We start from the raw sequence: 16,815 nt of genomic DNA, 5'->3' as shown, positions 1-16,815 counted from the left end.
TCCCTCAGGACCTCCTTGCTCTGCTTCCCCCACCACTCCATTGCACGCCCCAGTGTTTTGTCTTAGTGTGGTGGGGTCAGCTCAGTTGCACATCCCCCACTGTGTCTCAAGTGCTGTCCTGTGGAGGGCTATGGGTCAGTGCAGGATGTCGCATCTCGCAGTGTGGCCAGCTGCATGTTCCTCTCTGTACGATGGGCTTTCGAGCTGGGCTATCGTCCTCTGAGCTTGGTGGGCCCAGGTGTGCTCCGCTCCATTCTTCCTCCTTCCTTTGCTTCAGCTTCCTTCTGGGTGTGGTGTGGTAGGTCAGTTCCTTTCCCACAGCAGATGATCTATCTTCATTTAATGTGGTACTCCCTTTGATTGTGGGGGTCGGGCTAATTTTTGTTGGGGTTGGCGTATGGTCCAGTCTCTTTGTGCATTCCCCCACATTTTACATTGCCCTCCTGGTTTGGCGTGTCATGGTGGGGTCTGTAACTTTGGCACATGCACACAATGGAGTACTATGCAGCACTGAAAAGCACAGACGAGCACATGAAACATGTTATTTTGTGGGAAGAGCTGGAAGGAATTATGTTAGTGAGGTAAGTCAGACTCAAAAGGACAGGTATTACATGAGTTCCCTGAGGTAAGTACAATCAGCATGCCAGGAATAGAAGAAGAAACATCTATCTCGCAATTACAGGTGGAAGCATAGATAGTCAGAGGGAGGGCAGGCCACACCTAGGGAGGTACATGAGAGTCCAACATAAAGATGGAGAAGTGGGGCACATGGAGGGAGAAGCGGGGTGGGGGGAACCCGAGTGGATGGCATGGGGGAAATAGGGCACCAACTCACCCCGGGGAGAGTATTGGTTGGGTTGTATCCCCACAGAACTGAAACTGTAAATTTTTATGATCTTTCTCCCATGGAGTAGCTGGTGGGTTAAAACTATAGGCCCTCAAGCGCTCGTTTGCTCTCTCTCTCTCTCTCTCGCTCTCACTCTCTCTCACTCTTTATCTCTCACTCTCTTTCTCACGCACACACACATACACACACATACACACACATGCAAATGCTTAAATGTGTTGGTCATGCTGAATGGGTGAATGATGTTAGGAATCACTGAGTCCCTTCCAATATCTAAGACCTTCTGTACAATCGAAGGTAACACTGCCCAGTCCTGCACCAGCCTCACAATTGCTCCTACGCTGGAGCCCATTTTTGCAGCCACTGTGTCAATGTACCTCACCGAGTATTTGCTTTCTTTCACTGACTCGCTACCAAACATGATAACATGTCCAAAATATATGACAATTCTCACCATCCTTGCCTCTAAGGAGCACTCTGGCCTTACTTGCTTCTTCTAAAACAGATAAATTTGTCCTTTTAGCAGCCTAGGGTACTTTCAATATTCTTCCCCAGCACCACAATTCAAATACATTAATTCTTCTACAGTCTTCCTTATTCAACATCCAGCTTTCACATACCTATGAAGCAATAGAAAATAGCATGGCTTGGTTCAAGTGCACTTTAACCCTCAAAGTAACATCTTTGCTTTTCAAAACTCTAATAAGGTCTTATGCAGTACATTTACACACTGCAACCAGTATTTTGATCTCAGACCTCTCCTTCCACGAAAATTGATTGCAGATCCAAGTAAAACAAAATCCTCAATAACTTCAATCTTTTCTCCTTTATTCATGATGTTACCTAATAATCCATTTGTGAGAATTTTGATCTTTACATTGAACTGTAAAACATACTGAAGGCTGCAATCTTTGATCTACATCAACAAGTTCTTTAAGTCCACCTTACTTTCAGCAAGCAAGGTTGTGTCATCTGCATATCTCAGGTTGTTAGTAAACCTTCTTCCAAGCATGCTGCTACATTCTTCTCCATAAAATCCAACTTCTCTGATTATTTTCTCAGCATACTGATTGAATCATTAGGGTGAGAGGACACAATACTGACTCACACTTTTCCTGATCTTAACTATGCAGTAGCCCTGGTTCTATTCACACAACTGCCTCTTGATAGCTGTATAAGTTTCGCATGAGCACAACGAAATGTTCTGGAATTCCCATTCTTTTCATGGCTGTTCATAGTTTTTTATGATCTACACTGTCAAATGCCTTTTCATAGTCAATAAAACACAAGTAAACATCTTAATGGTATATTCTCTCCCTTCAGTCAAGATACAGCTACCATCAACAATCATAAGCCTTGTTCCACATCCTATTCTGAATTCAACCTGAACCTCTGGCAACTCCTTAACAGTGTATTGCTGCAACTGTTGTTGGATGATCTTCAGCAAAACTTTACTTGCATGTGATTTCAATGATATTGTCCTATGATTTGAGCATTCTGTTGGGTCACTTTACTTTGGTATGAATACAAATAGTGGTCTCTTCCATTCAGCTGACTAATCAGCTGTCTTCCAAATGTCCTGACTTAGATGGATGATTCCTATGTTTCATTAGTTTATTGAAACATTTCACTTGGTATACCATCAATCCCTAAAGGCTTGTTGTTGCTTAACACTGTCAGTGGAGTCTGAACTTCTTCCTACAGCACCGGTGGCTCTTTCTCCTATGCGACCTCCTGAAATGATTGAATAGAGATCAGTTCTTTTTATCATAGGGACTAGGTGTGAATCAGGATAAGTGATAATTATACTGAAATGATCAAAATTGGATATCCTGTAAAAATAACGAAACCATTAAATTCCATAGTTCCTGTACAGCATTTAGAGCAGATTATTCTATAGTAATTGCTTGATAAAAATTAGATTTTATATTGGTATAAATGGATATTTATGAGGTTCTGAGAAAACTTCGAATAGCCATGATTAGCACTGTGGGGTATAGGCATGCAGGGACAGTGAATTGCTTAATGTGGCTCTTCTTGCCAGTCTCAATGACCTTGCACTGCACGGGTCTGGTAAGAAGGTGGAGAAAACTATGAATAGAGTTCACCTAATTAATTGTGGACAGGATGTCCTGAAGGGTCATCACACTGTTGGGTATAAAATGAGCCTGCTGAGAAGCAGGAGGAGAGATTTCATTTCCATCAAGATTCAAGAGTGGAGCACATCCTCTGGACCTGAGAGCCTTGCATAGTGAAGCTCCTGGATTCAGATGAGAGATCCACATCAAAGGATCAGCAGAATAAGGGCCCAGAGCAAGAAACAGAGTGAAGGACTTCCCAACCAACCCAGAAAGGAGCTAGAAGTGCTTTGTGCAGAAGGCTGGCTGGCAGAGTGGAGGGCCTCTAGGCAGGGCACTTATTGGGGTAGTTGGTTTTGCTGACTGAAGGAACTGGACCTGAATGCCTCCAGGCTGGTACTTATTGGAATGGAGTACCTCTGGGCACTGCACTCAGGGAGCTAATTTGATGTCCCAAGAAGCTTCAGCTGAATACTTTCGGGTTGAAACTTACAGCAAAACGGTATGCCCTTTGAGTGATTTTTAACAGACTTGACAGAAAGTTGTAGCATGTCATGAAAAACAAATCAACCCTGAGCATTCTCAGTGGTATGGCAACTTGCTAACTCCATTCATAAACCCTTTAATAATGAATCTTGTCTATAAGTTCTGTGCAATTATTGTAATGGATATTGGACCCCAGAAAGGTAAAATAGTGGGCATTAAGACCATACAGATAAATCACAAAATGCTTAACATGTGATATGAGTCACTAAGGATGAGTAAAAATCCCTAGTCCTACTGCATATAACTAGTGGGAATCATCTTATCTTTTAAACAGACATATATGATCAGGGATGTAGAGTTTATCTTTTCAAGTTCCCTCAAAATTGGAATAAGGAAGCCCTTGTTACCCTAGAACAGCGGTTCTCAACCTGTCGGTCATGACCCCTTTGGGGGTTTGAATGACCCTTTCACAAGAGTCGCCTAAGATTATTGGAAAACACATTATTTCAAATAGTCGTAGGAACTGAGACAACATTCCGTCTCCAGGTGGGTCTGCCCATAGGCAGACAAGCCCACATGAAGAGTTACCCATGCTACACCATGCTTAAAGACAAAATTTCATTTATTTTTGATTAGAAATAAATATTTCACAATTTACTATTCCATATTGTTTTTGTGATTAATCACTATGCTTTAATTATTTTCAATTTGTAACAATGAAAATATATCCTGCATACTGGATATTTACATTATGATTCATAACAGTATCACAATTATAGTTATGAAGTAGCAACAAAAATAATTTTATGGTTGGGGATCACCAGACTATGAGGAACTGTATTAAAGGGTCGCAGCATTAGGAAGGTTGAGAGTCACTGCTCTAGAACAATGAGCAGATGCATTGTCATGATGAAAAACAAACTTTTGGCACCAGAAAATTACCCTTTTCCCTACTAATGGAGTTTTCAATTTTCTGAAGTCTTTTTCATATTAAATCCCTGTGACTACCCTGTGTCTTTCAAGAAAATATGTTAAGAGTACTATAATTGCAAAGGTTTCATATCAACTTGGCAAAGTCTTGGTTCTCAGTGGTTCATCAGTTACCATCTACTAATCCCCCATGATGTGATCTAACAAAATATAATTATCTTCATCTAACAAAATATAAGCATCTTCATAAAGGGATCTGCTGTGAGAAGCAGTTGTAAAATGATTAGAGTGCTATACAGTACTCTTACTCAACTGACAGTCTGACTTAATCAAGTGACAGGAAGATTCCTCCAGTGTGGATTGTCTGCTTCCAATATAAAACAGCACTGTGGAAAGACTGACTTGTTTTGCTGGGTCCTCACCCTGCATCTGGCTTGTGAACTTCTGACTCTTTGGACTTGAGTCAGTGGCCTGCAACATTGCCTGCTGATCCTGGACGTTATTAGCAATCTGTCACCTAACCTTCGGACCTTAGATTTATTTGCCTCTGCAACTACAGGACCATCCCACAAGACTGCCCCTGCTCTTCTTTGCCTCATCCTTTCCTAAGTCACGCTACTCAAGCGAAGCCTCCAGTCTAACATCTGACTCATAGACGTGGAACTCATCTAGCCTAGGAATGTGCCTGTCCACTTGAGCCATGGTCTGAATATAAATATTTCTAGAGGTATGCAACTGCAAGCATCGTTGTTTTTGCTTTTTTAGAGAACTGAGCCTAAGATAATTACCACATTTTAACAACATCACTGGCATCAAGTCTGTTCAGATTCATAGCGACACTATTGTGTTCATCCGAGTTGACTAGAAAAACAAATTCATAGACATGCATATGTATATAAGAAAGAACTGCATATAAAGTGTAACTGTATATTGAGAAAACATCCCAACCCAGTCCACATCAAGTCTGTAAGTTTGATATTAGCCCATGATATGTCCAATACCAACCTATAAATTTCTCTTCAGACTCATGAAACACAGGCAATGATGCAGAATGCAGGAAGATCACAGGCCAGTGGTTGGGCAGTCTTTTGGATCCAGTGGTGTAAGCATTTCAGCATTGGCAGGGGTCTCTACTGTCTCCCCCAGCTCCAAGGCACTAGCATAGCTCCATGTGTCTTGTCATCAGGAATATCTTTCAGGGAGTGAGCATGTGCCCTGCCTCCAGTGAGTTATTGATCTCCTTAGCTACTCCAATTGAGGTCATCAAGTTGCAGCCTGATTGACAGGATAAAGTCCACCCCTTTACTCCTAATAGTCTCAAATTGATAACAGATGATGTAACTACCACGCCTGTCAAACAAAGAACTGCTCCTTTGTGTCTCCAATACTCTGACTCTTTCCAGATATAGAAAGATTTGTCTTTTTCAAGCAGACTGGCCGATGTTTTCAAACTGTTGAGCTTGGAATTAGCAGCCCAACTCATAACCACTATTATCACAGGACTCTTGGAATCCTCAAAAGCAATGGTTATAACCTTTTGTACTGATAGCACTTTGAATTTATCTGATCCAGAAGACACCTATAGAGTCACTTTTTTATTGGAATTTTTTAAGGCACTATAATGAGACTAATAAACATGTATAACTAATAGCTTATAATAAATACTGCTGAAATATGCTTAAATATATTTTGTTTACAATAAACTTGTGCGTGTAAAAACTGGAACACTATAGCTATCTATATTTTTCCCCTCATATGAAAACAAATAATTTGGATATAGTTTACCACTGATGAAAATATATAATTTGTCATAAAGTATAAATGATTACATAATACTTCAACATACACAACTATGAGATAAAATTCTAGTTAAAACCCATTTTCAAGCTCAATCTTTATTTCCATTTAATTACTTGAGACAATCCTCAGTTCTGTTTGTATATTTATAATCATACTAAGGAACATTTAAATCCAGTATCAAAAATTTTCTCCAACATGTACAAAAGCTATCAAAACTTATGATGTAACATAAGAGAGCAAGAATGTGCACATTATGTAGGATGTAAAATAAGACCTATCTTTATTATATTTTGAAAAAAATTTGAAAGTACTCATTCCATGATCAATTAGAAGATATGGTAAAAGTTATTAAAATGTGTGGAAAAGGACAAAATTGTGCAATATTTATTTATTTGAGATTATAATAGAATGAAATATCAATAGCAGAGTATATATATCAAATCAATTATTGTTAAATCCTTAGTATAAAAATTATACTACAACAAATGAACAATAATTAAAAACTATTCTAGCCAATAGAGTGGAATGATTTTTAAACTGAAAATTTTTTTAACATGAATTTAAATAGAATGCATTCAGAAATACTATTGTCCCTCAATCATATACTCATCTAAAATATATTTTAAAAGTTCCCCAAAATTTTAGACTCCAGAAAGACACTGTCTAAGATTCTGATATTCACTTATACAATTATGCTGAAAGAAAATGATATCTTGAGTTCCTTTAAATTAATAAACATCAGATATTATGTGCAAAAAAGAAAAAATGAAATGGCAGTTGGCCATGCCTTAATGATTTAACTTAGCATCTGGTCAAATGACCTGAGCAAATGTTCTTTTGAAAAATGTCATGGAACTTTTATAAATGATGAATATTTAAGATCTTAAACCAGACTCATCTTAAAGAAAACTACTTTCGCAATTGAGGTTTTGTCAAAACTGGCTATTGAATGACTTGACCCTCATAACAATCGAACTAGTTCTGCATGTAAATGTAGTCCAAAATACCTTTTTCCTCAGGCATCCAGATTCCTTTCATGTATGTGCATAAATTATGCATGAAAAATTAAAGAATTATGCGACTGTATTTATTTATTCACAAAACTGAAAATATCTATCCCATTGTTTATTGCCATCTGAATTTTGTGCATTTAAAATTTGCAAATTTAGTTTCATAGTGTATGTAATTTTCAGGAATTTCTCATTTCTCAATTCAATTGATTACATATATTCCAATTTTAGGAAAATATAGAATAGTGTAAAATGTTGGAGTTAGAAATCTTAAGTAGTTTTTTGTCAGTTGATTCAACAACTTTGAACAATGACAATAGTGTAATTCTTAACATTTTGATTTTCTTTCTACCAAAGCAAACTCAAGCCCATGGCCATCAATCCAATGCTAACTCAAAGCAGCCCTAGTGGGTTTCTGAGGCTGTAACTGTTTATGGGAGTAGAAAGCTCGATCTTCCTCAGAGGTAGTGTTTGACATAGGAAGGACATTTAGTAGTACTTTTTATAAATTCCTTATCGATAATTTGTGTTTGAAACTGAGGTGAGCTAATGACCCAAAGTCATAGAGGTAATAAATGATGGGACCACAATCGAGTTAAATAACTTTTGAAACGAAACCCTCAGATGCTGCACAGGAGTTCAAGCTGTGGAATGTGAAAGAGCCAGGCTTAGTCAGTGGTATTACTTAGAAGAAATACATCTTACTGCAACTTATTTAACTTAATTGTGCCACACTCTTATTTGTAAACTGGAATGATTAGTAATATATGTCCCATTTTTGTTGTTGTTAGTTGCCATCAAGTTGGTTGGACCCTGTGTACAACTGAAGGAAACACTGTTGTGGCCTGTGTCATCCTCACAATTCTTCCCATTGTTGCAGCCACTGCGTCAATCCATCTTGTCAAGGTCCTATCTCTCTCCCCCTGCCCTTCTGCTTTACAAACATCATGTCCTTCTCCAGAGTTTTCTCTCTCCAAAAACATGCCAAGGTATGTAAGACAAAGTAATATCATCCTTGCCTCTAAGGAGCACTCTGGCTGTAGTTCCTCCAAAATGCATTTTTTTGGCCTTTGGGCAGTCTTGGGTTCTTTTCATATTTTTTGCCAGCACCACAATTTAAATGCATTAAGTCTTCATCAGTCTTCCTTATTCAGTGTTCACTTTTCACATGCACATGAGGTCATAGAAAACAGGGACAAGGGGACAACAAGTGGTCTAAAATCCATGGTGAGGAAGGTGTAGGAGGCCTGGTGGGGCTTGATCCAGGCAATGTATCCGAGAGGAATTACTGAAACCCAAACGAAGGATGAACATGATAGTGGGACAAGAGGAAAGTAAAAGGAAGTAGAGGAAAGAATCAGCAGGTTTAAATACAGGCATGTACATATGTAAATACATTTATATATGACTATGGGGAAATAGATCTATGTGACTATATTTATAGATTTAGTACTAAGGCAGCAGATGGACATTGGGCCTCTACTCAAGTACTCCCTTAATTCACAAATGCTTTGTTTTATTAAACTGGCATTCCATGATGCTCACCTTCCTGAAATGATCGCTGAATACAATGTATTTGCATAAGCAAATGTGGTGAAGAAAACTGATGGTGCCAGCCTATCAAAAGATATAGTGTCTGGAGTCTTACACGCTTGAAGATAAACAAGCAGCCATCTAGCTGAGAGGCAACAATGCCCACATGGCAGAAGCACACTAGCCTGTGTGATCATGAGGTGTGGATAGGATCAGGTATCAGGCTTTGAAGAACAAAAAAATAATATCATTGTGAATGATGGGAAGTGTGAAGTGGAGACCCAAACCCCATCTGTAGGCAACTGGACACCCCCTTACAGAAGGGTTGCAGGGAAAAGATGAGCCATTCAGGGTGCAGTATAAGACCAATGAAACATACAACTTTCTTTTAGTTCTTTAATGCTCCCCCCACCCCTATCATGATCCCCATTCTACCTTACATATCTAGCTAGATCAGAGCATGTACACTGGTACAGATAAGAATTGGAAACACAGGGAATCCAGGACAGATAAACCCCTCAGGACCAATAATGAGAGTGGCGATATCAGGAGGGTTAGGGAAAGGTGGGGGCAAAAAGAAGGAAGTGATCACAATGATCTACATATAACCCAATCCCTGGGGGATGGACAACAGAAAAGTGGGTGAAGAGAGAAGACATCAGCCAGTGTAAAACATGAAAATATAATAATAATTTATAAATTGTCAAGGGTTCATGAGGGAGGGAAGGGGTAAAATCAGGAGCTGATACCAAGGGCTCAAGTAGTACGAAATGTTTTGAGAATGATGATGGCAACTAATGTACAAATCTGCTTGACACAATGGATGTATGTGTGGATTGTGATAAGAGTTGTATGAGCACCCAATAATTAAAAAAATAACAAATAATATTCCATGGTTTGGGTCAGGTGTACATTAGTCATTCTTGATTTTCAATGCTCTAAAGAAATTTGGGGCAGCTGTTTTATCCAATACAATGTGTTTTTTTGATCTCTTGACTGCAGTTCCATGAGAATTGATTGTGGATCTAGGCGACAGAATCATCAACAACTTCACTCTTTTCTCTATTATGATATTGCCTATTGGGCCACTTGGGAGAATTTTGGTTTTCATTATATTGGTTTGTATACTATGCTGCAGGCTGCAATCCTGGATCTTCATCAGCAAATTCTTAAGTTCTCCTTACTTTCAAGCTGCAAGCTTGTGTCATCTGCATAGCTTATTAATAATATCTGCATAGGTTATTAATAAGCTTTCATCTAATCCTGATGTCACATTCTTCCTCATAATTTTCTCAGCATACAGATTAAATACATATGGTTAAAGGATACAGCCCCAATGCACAGATTTCCTGATAATAAATCAGTTTTAAAATATGTCCATGGATAACTGAATACATATCATACTATTAGTTATCTTTGTTGACAATAACGCATATAAATCAATACTTATATTGAAATTATAATTTTATTTTCATCATGATTATTTTCCATTTTTGGTAACTATTTTTAGTTATTAAAGGACAGTTATTGTATATCTTGTACTACAGTTGTAACAAATAATTTGGTACTTTCCATAACAACTAAAACCAAAACAAATTTGCTCTACAGTTGATACTCTCTCACATCAACCCGATTGTGACTATTGGTTGGCATAATTTTAGAAGTTAAAATTTCTACTCTGTCAGATATATATCATTGTGTATCTTTTGTTTACCTTTTCTATAGATGTTTTTAGATATGGTCTTAGAGTTTCACATAGTGATTACACTTTTATATTAAATTTATAAAAATATGAGGAGGTTTGAAGAAAAGAATCCTACTCCTCATCGGCCCAAGGATGATTTCTCTACAGCATAGTTCAGATGTGTCTCCATCCCATGACCTTCTTTATTTACTCTGACACCAAGCGTCTCTCCTACAATATCTGCTTCTCCAAAGGATTCAATAATCCATTGAAATGACAACACAGAACTCAAAGATAATACTCATGCTTATAATAGTTGATTAGGTATATTAACAGGTTATCACAAATCAGAAAATATTACAAGGATGTGGTATGTTCCCAGAGACTCTTCTCGGTCACACTACCAGGCAAATATCCCATTGACCCTCAAACTCTCAGCCATGTTGCCTCTTGACCTCTGTACTGACTGGAAAAATGTTAGAAACTTCTTTAGGGCTAATAAATGCCAAAGAACACCCAATTCTGCAAGCCAGTCTCCTGCCTGAAGGCCCTCAGCTTTACTTCTTCTTGGGCTAGGAAATCTGCTGCTTGATGTGATTGCCTCAGCACTTCCGTCTCTGCTAGATGTCCAGTTCACACCAGGATTACACACATTCCACTAGCAGCTGTTCTTGCTCGGTGGTGATGAGATTTCTTTCTCATGAAATGACTTACTTTCTACTCAGAAGATTGGAGACACTAACAAACCTTCTCCCCAAAGTCCTTTGTACTTTTTTTGCATGCTCCCACTCAGTCATTTGACATAGTATTGACTGCCAATATGACAAGTAAATCTGTCCTGGAAGAAGTACAGTGGGGATGCTATTTAAAAGTGAGGAACGCAAGACTTTGTCTCCTGTACTCTGGACATATCTTTGGGAGAAATCAGTCCCTGGAAAAAGACAGAATCCCAAAGAGATAGATTCCCACCACAGCTACAACAATGTGCTCAAGTGTATTAACGCTCGTGATAATGGTGCAGGACTGAGCAGTGTTTCCATCAGTTGTCTATAAGGTTGTTGTGCCCACTCACCGGTGCCTAACAACAATACCTAGTCGTTTGGTGGGAGTCACAAAGACTTTGGGTAGAAGAGTCATACCAAATGGTTTCACTTCACTGCAGAGTTTCAAAATGTGTATAGAGAAAATAGAATTGAAACATAATGGAATTCTTACAGAAACTTTTTGAAGTTCCTATGTTTAACTTCAATGTTATATAAGAATTAGCTTTAATACCATCCTCATGGATCTTATTTCTCGGTTTGTGTTTGTGTTTTTCAGAAGAGCCCTAAGAGTGCTGATTACTTGGGCTACTCTTCAATTGAAGGTGTCTTCATCTCTCCTTCACTGACTGCGAAGAGTTTCCCCAAACCCAGAATTCTTGATGGACAGTTCCTTTTCTTCTTCTTCTCAGACTTTAAAAAATGTCATCTATTGTTTTCTTACTTCCATGACTTATGATGAGAAATCAGGCTGTTACTCTTATTGAGACCTGTTACATATTAGTTGCATCTCTTTCTACTTTTAAGATTCTTTGCTTTTATCTTTTAATACTTCCAATAGCATAGGGCTCACCATGACTCGGCTTCAGTTTGTCTTACTTAGAGTTAGTTAAGTTTCCTTGATCTATCAATTTATTCACTTATTAGGGAAATTCCAGCCAATATTTCTATTTGCTTCATATATATGTGAACCAAATCTTTACACTACATTTACAGCTGATGTATTGCCTGTATTAGGATCTAGCCTTTCACATTTAAGGTAGTAGTAAACTTTCTACTTAGATCACTTTACTACAGGCAGGTAAAGACACAGTTGTTTTTGATAGGAGGGTGCCTCTCACCTGAGTCCCCCATTCTCTGTACCTCACAAACCACCTTCTCCACAGTCTTCAGTGCAAATTAAATTAAAAATGGGAAAACAAACTATTGCTAGGCCTTAGGTCAGGAACCTGCATGTTTAATTTAACACCTGGCTAATGTCAGGTCAGACAGACAGGTTGGTGACTGTCCCATCATTCAATCAGAGGTGCAGCTTTAGGTTACAAGTCTGAAAGAAGGTAGTACAAACTCCAAATTCTGCCTAGGCACTGTGTGGTGCCTAGAACCAGTGGCCAGTGATCTGGAGTGGATAGGTGTTTCCATGAAGAGCACAAACTCCACATGAGTAGACTGGGTTTCTCCTGCCTTCAATCATGACCCAATTAACTCTGCCTGTGGTTACTTGACTTTCCCACAAAAAATGCAGCAGATGGCCACTGAAAGGGAGGAAACAACCCCACAGGGCTAGCCTATGGGGAGCATTTAGTCACTGACATTTTGTATAATGCCAATTTTTGCATCGTAATAACCTATTATTTAATTATTCAATCTTATTTTATATAGCAATCACATTTTCAAAAGGTTTATAATTATTTTTAGTGTTGCCCTTGTTGAAAGAGAGAGGAGCTATAATACTTTGTTTTTTATAAGGTTCCCATTTATTTCTTTAAATATATATTTTCTATATTTGAAAGAATTTGACAAGATGGGTTAAAGTTAATGACTGTTATGGGATTATATTTTATTGCAGTTTGAACATTTAATATATTTTAAATCTCTTTGTATTTTCTTTCATAACATACTATTATGTTTAAAAATATTGTGGGTGAAAGTTTATAGATCAGATAATCACTTTTAAATTCAACAAATTAAATACATTTTGTTCATCATATTGGTTGCATTTCCCTCGCAGTAGCATCACTTATCTAACTTCCTCCTTGTGTTTTTATTTCCAATTTTCCCCTGCTCTTCAACCCTTCTGAACTGTGTCCTTATATAAATGCTGATCTTTTGATCCCCACTAGATCTTAATTCTAAGATTGTGCATACCTCTTACTGTTATTGTTCCTCCTCTAGGCTTGTCTATTATTTTCTAAAAATGAAGTCATGGTGGTGAGTTTATTTCCATAACTAAAGGGAGACTAAAGCCAAAACTCTCAGATTTCACCAATCTATCTTAACAGTAAGCCTGGCCTTTTTATATATATTTTTTAATGAACATGAAACAAAGATTCTCTAAAGGCATATTTTAAACCAGTATTTTCATCATATTTCTTTTTTCCAACATATTCATCCATTTTTGTAAATACATGATTTTTAATAGTTTCAGCAACATAGAATTCACATATCATCCATTTCAATAATTCAATCTCATTCATAAGAGTTGTGGAACCATCACCACTATCAATTCCAGGACATTCATTCTTCCTTGAACAAATTGTTGCTAACTCTCTCTTTCCTACTCCTCTCTACTATGATGTATCTTTGAAACCATGAATCCAGCTGTTTACCTATCCTGGGAAACATGCAACACTTGACTTCCTCTTCATTTGGAATTTCTGCAATTGAACAATTCCTTCTTTTTTCTTTGTAAATTTCTTCCTGAAAAATTGATATCTTTGGTTCTCTATTTTCTGTTTTGTATGTAGGTATGTTTTCCTTTAATACCTCTATATTGGGTTCACTTTTAAAAATAAGTTTTATTGGGTATTAAGTGGGGGTTTACATTTCAGTTGGTCAATTTTTAAAAAATCTTTTAATTGGGGCTCATAAGGCTCTTATCACAATCTGTACATACATCAATTGAGCAAAGCACCCTTATACATTCGTTGCACTCGTCACTCTCATAATTCACCTTCCACTTGGGTTCCTGGAATCAGCTCGGTTTCCCTGTTTTTTTCTCCCCCCATCCCCTCCCTCCCCGATCCCACCCCTGGTCCCTTGATAGTTTATAAATAATTATTATATCTTATCTTACACTCCCCGGCGTCTCCACTCACCCGCCTCCCCATTGCCCATCTCCCAGAGAGGAGGTTACACATAGATCTCCGAGATAGGTTCAGGTCAATTTTATATTACACACTCTAAGCTACTTATTAACCCCCCAGTAGCTTTTAATTCTCTCAAAGTATGCCTACTTTGAGTTCTCTTTACCCTTTTGTGACATATTACCTTCTTACCTACTACTTCCTTACTTCGTCTTCCCTCCTGTACCCTTCCCTCCTTTGTTACATCAAAGCTTATTTCCTTTGGCATGAACACCTTGATTTTCCCCCCTTTATGACAGGCAAGCAAGAAGGCAAAGAGTGGAAAGAGAGAGAGACATTCTCAATGCCCCTCTTATAAAGGTCACACCACTCCCCAGGCTGTGATCTGATGGGTTGGATTCCATCCCTACTTTCCCAAAGGTATTTTATTGTCATGAGGTGCCATCAGGTTAGTTCCTACCCAAACTGACCTTAAAACCAAACAATAAAACACTGCCCTGTCCCACAGCACCCTTACAATTGCCCCTATGCTCAAGCTCATTGTTGCCGTCAGTGAGTCAATCTACCTCACTGAGGGCCTTCTTTTCTTCCTGGCCCCCACTTGACGAAACCAGATGCTCTTTACCTGGAACGGCTCTCTTGACAACGTGTCCAAAGTACGTAACTTGAAGTCTTGCTACCCTTGCCTCTAAGAAGCAGTCTGACCATAAATACTTCTTTCCAAAACAGATTGGTTTGTTCTTTTAGCAGTCCGTGAGACTTTCAAATATTCCCACCAGCACCACAATTCATATGCATCAATTCTTCAGTCTTATTTATTCAAAGTTCAACTTCCACATGCATGTGAAGCCAGTGAAATTACCATGAGTCAGGCACACTTTAGTCCTCAAAGTAATGTCCTTGAGGTCTCTTGCAGTGGATTTATTGAATGCACTATTTCTTTTGATCTCCTGACTGGGCTTCCAAAAGCATTAATCGTGGATCCAAGCAAGAGAAAATTCTTGACAACTTCAAACTTTTCTCCGTTTATCATGATGTTACTCATAGATCTAGTTGTGGGGATGTTGGTCTTCTTTACTTTGAGTCATAATCCATTCTGAATGCTCCAATCCTTGATCTTCATTAGCAAGTGATCCAAGTCCTCCTCAGCTCAGCTAGCAAGGTTGTGTTGGCTGTGTTTTGCAGATTGTTAATAAGCCTTCCTTCAGCCCTTATGCCACATTCTTTTTCATATAAGCCAACTTCTTTGATGATTTGCTCAGGATACAGATTGAATAAGTAAGGTGAGAGGATACATCAGCATTCAATTATTTTCCTAGTTTTGTTCTATATACACAATTGCCTCTTGATACTCATGCAAGTTCCACAGGAGTACAATGAAGTGTTCTGGAATTTGCATTATTCCAAGATTATTCATAATGCGTTATGATCTACATCGTCAAATACCTTGGCATAGTCAATAAAACACCTTCTGCTTGCTTGCTTTCTAAGGAGAAATTTCAGTGTAGTAATACTGGTTTTCCATTACTTCATGTGGACCAAAATTGTTGTCTCTCAGACATTGTAGTACAATTTTATTTATATTTAATTGATGATTTTATGCTAATGTGTTCTTAGGCATGACAACCTGTTTATTGTTGCAGATGATAAGGAATGTGTGTGAGTGTCTGTGTGTGCTTAGTTCTCTGTTCACAATTAGTGCAGTGCACTTAAAGGCAGTTTGAGGTGATATTCTCTATCTTTTGTTGACAAAAAGAGTAAGTAGTGGTCTCACCCCGTGGGGTGACTGCAGCAGATATGGTGTGACTGAGCCTAGTGAGCAAAGTGGCTTTCTCTGGTTGGGTGAAAGAAAGGGGTTAAAAAACAATTAGGTGAACACAAGACAGCCAACAGTAACAATAAAAACATTTAACAATTTAAAAGGGAAGGTAAAATGAGAAAAAATACAGTACATAAAACTAAGGAGGAGAGAAGAAAAAAATAGTAACTAAAAACACAAAGAGATAAGAGAACAACCGAACAACTAGAATAGAAACAAAAGAAGGAAAGATAATACAGAAAATGAGAGCATTAAACACAGCAGAGGGAAAGAAAAAGAAGATACAGAAGGAAAAACCCACAGAAGTGAGGCACAACCCACAGACGAGAACACAGTGAGTGACAGGGCCTTTGGGCAGCAACTCTGCCAGCCTAGCAGCTCACAGGGGCGTGGGTGAAGGGTTTGGTGGTACACTGCTTGGACACAGGTATAGTTCCTGCCTGCCCAGATATCTCAGATCAGCGAATTGGTCTGGAATTAGATCATACAGACTCAATGGGCTGTTGAGGTCAGGTTGCTTATTCCCTGAAGGAAGTCTTGGGAACAGAGGACAACTGGGTACAAGGTAACTCTTTCTGGAGGAAACTCTTTCTGCAGGAATTCACTGTGTATACTGCTCATATGATGAGGTGGAGTAAAATACTTCCAGACACAGGTGTGGGCCACCAGGCTCCTGATCCACAGGCTGTGGCTCCCACCACTGGCAGAGCAGGAAGTGTTCAGGGTAGGAGAGCCCTGACCACTGGTTGAGTGAGTGTGGGAGCTATCCATATTTCTGGTC

This window comes from Tenrec ecaudatus, chromosome 6 (assembly GCF_050624435.1).
Source record: "Tenrec ecaudatus isolate mTenEca1 chromosome 6, mTenEca1.hap1, whole genome shotgun sequence".
NCBI lineage: Eukaryota > Metazoa > Chordata > Mammalia > Afrosoricida > Tenrecidae > Tenrec > Tenrec ecaudatus.
The sequence above is the reverse complement of the archived record's forward strand: the minus strand, read 5'-3'. Positions refer to the sequence as shown.